The sequence below is a fragment of the Amblyomma mixtum genome, chromosome 10 (assembly GCF_055824585.1).
Source record: "Amblyomma mixtum isolate Tamu chromosome 10, ASM5582458v1, whole genome shotgun sequence".
NCBI lineage: Eukaryota > Metazoa > Arthropoda > Arachnida > Ixodida > Ixodidae > Amblyomma > Amblyomma mixtum.
In genome coordinates this window covers 63,126,258-63,133,179 of record NC_143021.1, presented here as the reverse complement: position 1 = coordinate 63,133,179, position 6,922 = coordinate 63,126,258, and positions in this window count along the sequence as shown.

Below are 6,922 nucleotides of genomic sequence, written 5' to 3'. Positions count from 1 at the left end.
GAAAGGGGCAAAAAGAATACGAAGTAATATGTTGCATTATTTTATTTTCAACAATGTTACCCAAGCTCAAATTTCTGGCTTCTTGAGCGTCGGCAGGAGCGCAGAAATGAAGGGGCGGAAGCAGCAGACACGCCCTCCGCTGCTGTAAATGTTCCCCAAATCTCAAGACTCAGCCCTTTTCCATCAATAGAGAGCATATCTAATTATTTATTTTTGTGGACAGAAGCCGATCATGTGACGTAAGCAGGATTAGGCGGCGCTGCTATCACCGAGTGCGGGAACAACTGGGAGTCTAGCCCATAGATGTGCATGTAAAGAAAAGTTTCAATGTAATATTAAACAGGTCGTTGCCGTAATGACAGATTAAGGGAACAGAAAAAGTGTTTGGCCAACTCCAAACATCGCAACCCACCGCCTCACTGCTCTGAATACACAAAGAAATATTAGAAAGTGTGCAAACCTATGTTCGGTAAGTGCCGATACCTTCAAAAGAAGCAAGGACCGAACCAAGAGGAAACTCTTTGAAGCGCAAGGGCGTACTTGGCAAACATGACTTGATGAACGAGATATGGTAAACAGATACAATGCTCAAGAAAAATAGCAAAACGCGAGTAGCATTTTGCTTTTTTTCTTGAGCATTTTATCTGTTTACCATCTCTCGAGCATCAAGCCATGTTCATATATGCATGTAAATTTCAAGAAAACGTTAGAGATCACTGCGGCACCTGCATTGGAGAAACGCTTAAGCACACATTATGTTCGTTACACCCTATGACCTCGCACAAAGTCGTCGACATAACACTTCCACACTTTTCACGGCAAAGGAGACTGATAACCGGAAGTAGAGACCCTTAAACCGGAAGTAGATCGGTTATCAATGCCTTATCGATACCAGAAATAATCAACTTCCACCAATTGCTCATCTGAGTTTTCAAAGTTCGCGCCCCGCTTTCTTTTCAAATTTGCCGCCACTTTTGCTCCAACCCCACACACTTTTTGTACAGTTTTTGCTCTATTTAATTAACGAACTTACCCACCCCAACCCCCCCAATTTTCCGCACGAGAATTTTTGATGGTCTATCCGATGGTACCAGTATTTTTTGCATAAACCCATTCATTCGGACGTAATCATGCGGACAAAGTCGGCCCACATTTCCGAAAGTTTTCGCTCTAATTAATTAACTAATTTACCCACCTCAACCGCCCGATTTCCCGTACGAGATTTTTTTATTCTCTATCCGAATGTACCATTCTCTTCCGCATAAACCCCATCGTTCGGACGTAATCGTGCGGACAATCTCTTGGTGACACAAAACCGCAAACATAGCCATACAGTGCTTGCGCATTAATAAGGCGTATTTTAAAGCCAGTGCTGCGTGTGTCCCTTCTGTCTGCATCCATGTCTTTTGCACTGTTTTAAGAAGCCTGAGCCACCAACTAGCTCGCGTGGCGGCCCTTACAGGGGCTGTGCTTAATTTATACTTTGCGGTTGTCCTCCAGTTCACCCCTTCCGCAACGCTGCACCGTACTGGGCTGACTTGCTTGGTCGTCATGCAGTTTTTTTTTGCTGTGCCCTTCTGCTGTCGGGCACTTTTGTCACTGTGGTGCTCTGGCGCCTGCTGTTCTGAATGCGACGTCATTAGGGGGGCTCCGAAGGCGAACGCTGTCCGGCATCTGTGCCAAACGTTTACATGTCAGCCGTGGCAGGTGAGGCTGGCATGTGCAGATGCAGAGAGGGAAATCCCCTCTCCACCTGTAGAGAAGAGGCACGGCCCAGGCGAAGAATGACTCAGCCAAAGTCAATAAAACAAGTAACTGCGGTAAAGAAAAGGGATTAGAACAGAATCAGAATTGGATGGAAACAGAATTGAAATAGAATCACAAGTGGAATATTTCAATGAATTATTGAGGAAAGGAAAAGGAAATTAGAACAGGATTGGAGTCAAAATTGCAATAGAATCGAGAAAACATGCTATCGCGTTTCATCCACCGTCTTCTAATTGATTTCCCCTAAATTTTTTTGCTTTGTTGTAGTGAAACCATGCTGCTTTTCCCTGCGCTGTTTTGTCCTTTTCTCCCTGGGCCAGTTTTTGTATGCTGTTCTGACGTGCGCACATTTTCCCTTAGTAAGTACACCCATGTGTTTTAATTTTCTTCTGCGGAAATAACCGCAGGCTTTGTGGATGTGAAATTGACGGGGCTTTTAGTGGATATTCATGTAGGCGGCGAATTTTTACATTTTCGAAAGCTTCATAAATTTGGTATTGTTTTAGTTTCTTACATGTTGACACGTTACAACGGAGGTGCTCGGCTGCTGACCCAAAAGAGGCGGGTTCGATCCCGGCCGCGGCGGTCGCATTTCGGTGGAGGCGAAATGCTAAAGGCCCGTGCGCTGTGGGATATCAGCGCACGTTAAGCCCCAGGTGATCTAAATTAAGATGAGCTCTTCACTACGCCGTCGCTCAAAGCCTGAGTCGCTTTGAGACGTTAAACCAATGTTACAGCAGAGAAGGGAGGATTTGTGAGGGAAGTAGGCGCAGGCATTCTTCGGTTATTTACACTGTGGAAATATTGGAGGGGGGGGGGGGCAGCCTTCCATGCCGCTCTCCCACTTCGCGGATGCAGTGTTTCCGTTCGCTAACCGCGGAGGGGTTCGTGCTCGAGGGAACAAAGGGATGGACGACAAAGCATGAACACTCATACGCTATTCATTACATTTGCAATTAATACACAGAACGCGCCCGCTGGCGACAGAGCATCAACGAGGGATTCCTCGGAAGTAGAAGGCTTCGTAAGAAGGGCCTCCGAACTACCGGCTGGGGCAGGGGCTCGACTTCGGAGGTATCAGCGTCGAAGGTTGTACGCGCCTACAAGGGCGGCCGGGTTTTCCCGCGCGGGCCGCATTCTTGGGGTAAAGCCATCCCAAAACAATTTGCTGGGGGAGGTGGCCAGAGCGCGCGCTTGCTGCGCTCGTTTCGCTGCCTGGAACCAGAAGCCGAGCGGCGAGGCACGACGGATCTCCGTGCGCCTGCCGCGAAATGTGACAAGAGCGTGCGGCAGCAACCGCTCCTGATGCTGGCCAGATCCCGAAGAGACTGTCACCGGCTGCGGGGAGTTCCACGTAGTCTTCGAGGTGGCGCGCCCGTCGCCGCTTCCGCTTTCCCATGAAGGAGACTTCCCCCTCGCCCAGCCCTGAAGCACGATGATGAAGATGGCCGGCCACGTCGAAACGGAGGGGGGAACAGGTTTTCCAACACGCACAACACATCAATACGGCGTTATTTACAAAACGCCGTTGAGAGACGTGGCCGTAGTACCCAGGATAGCAGGATGGAACGCCTGTCAAGCATGCCATGCGCGGAGTGCACCCGAAGATGCACTTCATCGCCCGTCAGTGCAGGGTGTGGCACGTGACATGCACAACAGGAACATGCTGCAGCACGAGAGCTTTCAGTTGACGACGCCGCTCTTTGTAGTGCCAGCTGTCGGTGCGGTGCGAAGGGTCCCTTAGTTTGCACCATGAGCTGCTCAACTTTAGAGGCCGCTTGCATTACCCAGTTGGAATATCATCTTTTTCTCCTCCGATTTCGTGAGATCACAAGTTTAATGTTTTGGTAATTCAAAGAAACCTGCAGCAAGGAGGGTGCATTCCTTTATGTATTTATAAACAAGCTTCACACCTAGTTATATTTTTGAAAGAGAAAAATATCGATAGCCATTACCGATGCACCCTCTAAGTGTGATTAAAATAAGCTCTTCCCAAGGGTGACTTCATTACTTTGAACAAATAACAACCATACCTCTGGCGCACTCTCTAGCCGGATTACTCGTGAAACTAGATAAGCCAAATACAGGGGCTTCGTAGAAACTGAGCCCTTTTTCTATATTTAAGTGCGCCATTGTTTTTACGCACTGAAGAAATAAGCCGGAAATGACAACAAAGAGCCTGAGGGCGAAAAAGCCACGTGTATTGCAAATTAAAAACTCAAACGGAACCAGTGCAGCCTCCCGAACTTAAGAAATGCGGCCGACGCTCTGAAAATCTTAACGGGGCAATTAGGAACACAGGCCCGGCCCAAAGGGCGTGCAGAAAAGGCTGTAGTGGCGCAGTTCAAGTGGCGCAAAGCGCTGAACACAGGAATATATGGAAACAAAAGAGTACAAAAAAAAACAGAGAAAAAAAGCAGGAGGGCCGCTCTCCAACAGTGGGGCTTTGAGGAGATCGATATTAGCAACAAGTCTGCCTCTCGCTTCCACGCCGCTTTTTCATTCCTTTCGTCTTTTCTTCCTACATAATCTAGCGGCCTATTTGTTATGCGCGCTTGTACACGCAACTGGATTTGGGTCTGGCCCGGCAGCCCAGCAACGAGGCTCTTCCCTTGTTGCCGGCACTCTGGGCAGCGATCAGCCGCAGAAGAAAAGGACATCTGGTGCTGACGCAGCGGAGAAGGAAGGGAGGACTTGTCTGGCCCCGCCGGCGAAGAGGCCGCTCGTGTTGTACGGTGTGCAGCAAAGACGGCTGAAGTGAACGAAAAGAAAAAGCAAACCCAGAGGTTTTTGCGCCGTCGTTTCTACCATTGAGGTGGTTGTCTTTGTGAAGGCGTATTTCGTGTCCCTTACAAAACACTGGCTGACTGTGCTTCCTTCCAGCGCAACCGGGCTACTGCACTGCGGTACGTGAAAACTAATGTACCACAGCAGTCGTTGTGCGAATGTAAATAGGTCACAAAGGCATTCCTTGATCGTAGTAAATTGAGAGCAACTTGCCAGTCGCCCAATTTCCTTACGAATCAGGTGCGTCCATTAGCTACACACATTTCTTGGGCAGGGGCAGATGCCTGCTTCCATCAGACTAAATCCCCACCAAAACAGTGAAATGGAGATTCCCAGCTCATGGCTTCCAAATGCTGAATACAAGGGGGGTACTGCGCACAAAAAGACAAGGACAAGAAGATAACACAACAAGCGCAGACTCGCGACTAACTTTATTTGAAAACACGACACTCCTTTTATAGTTTCAAAACTGTCACATCACACACATGATGAAACCAAAAACCTGTCTTCATTGTGATACAGTTTGATAGAAGGGTCACTTACGCAATCTTTATCCTTCTGTTTGATGCAAAACGCCTCCGCCAACTCACGCGCCACCTGGTCACGGCTCCTCCTCAAAACTTTTGTATCTGTCAGCAAAGGCAGGCAAGGGTTATTGCGCGTAGCATCCGGGCATGCGCCACAATGCAGGGGTAAATTCGACCCTGTCCCTGATTTCATGGAAAGCTGGTGTTCTCTTAAGCGCTCATTCAGACATCGGCCTGTCTGACCGATGTATACCCTGCCACAGGTGAGGGGAATCTGGTAAACGACACCCGTCTGGCACCTGACAAAACGAGTGGCATGACGCTTCTCGCAGTCCGCTCTCCTCTTCCCTCCGGACATGACCTGAGGGCACAATGAGGCCAACTTGCATGGGGCGGTAAAAACTACCGGCACGCCGTACCGTTTCGCCACGTTCTTCAAGTTGTGGGAAATTCTGTGAATATACGGCAGAACCGCTGGCCTCATTTCCTTAGAACGGCCACTATCCCGGCACGTCCTATTTTTCAGTTTGCGCAGAAGCTTCTCTGCCACTGCAACAATGATTGAAGCAGGAAAACCAGCCTTCGTCATCCTAATTACCTGATTATTGAGGCTCTCGTGCACCAGGTGAGCGCAAGACTTAGACAAGGCGCCCTGCAGGCAATAGGATCCGATAGCCCGTTTAACATTCTTGGAATGTGCTGACCTGAACGGCAACAGGTCTTTCCGTGCACGTGGTAAGTACATCCAGCAAACGTGATCTGGTGTTAAAGTCAGGTTAATATCTAAAAACTGTAGCTTGTCATGTTCCGGTAACTCGTGAGTAAAGGTTAGACCCTTCCCATGTCGTCTGAAAATCGATAAAAATTCTTCCACAAACACAGTGTGCGTCGCGCCAGGTCGATCTTTAAGAAACACTAAATAGTCATCAACGTACCTAAATATTTTCAGAGTAGTCTCATCGTCAAAATAGCGCACCAGATCACGGTCAATGCTGGACAAGAAGATGTCAGCTAGTACAGGTGCCACACAGGAACCAATGCAAATTCCTTTGCGCTGAACAAGGACTTGATCGTTAAAAGATACAAAGGTAGAACCAAGATAAAACTCAAGTAAAGACATAAAATTGTTCAGCGTTATACCGCAGGCATTGTGAAAAGCTATTACACCCCTATCTTCAATACAAGACCTGACGGCGCAAAACAGGGCATCGTGGGGTATTGAAAAGAACAGGTTTTCAACGTCAATTGAAAAGGCGTAGCCTACAGGCGGAGCATCCTGTAGGTAGGCGACGATATCATCCGAGTTCCTAGTTAAGAATGGGTCTTCCACTACCACCAATTTCAGACACTTTTGAATAAACACACTTACTTCACGCTGCCAAGTACCTTTTTCACTTACTATGCACCTAAAGGGCTTGTCAACCTTATGTGTTTTTACAGTGAAAAACAGTTCTAAGCTATCGCGCTTGGAGTTAATAACTGCTCTCGACAATTTATCTAAAGCAAGGTCCTTGCACAGCACAGAAGCTTGGGTCTTTACCTTTGACGGTTTCACCTTCTTCCGAACAAAGTTCTTCTCGACTGCTTGAGCAGCTTTCTCACCAAACATCCCCGAAGGCAGGACGACGAAGCCTCCCTCTTTATCAGCTTGCAGAAGGGCCAAGCCGTTGTCTTTGAAGAAAGAGACAACTTCTTTTACTGATGTCTTGAGGCGTGAAGTGCTCCCACTCGCAGACCTCCGAGGCTTAGCAGCAGTCCGTAGAAGGCTGTCAACACCATCTAGTAGGCACCGTTCCTGGTCCTCATCAGATGCCTTCCGCGCCAGCTGCCGGTTCAATGAA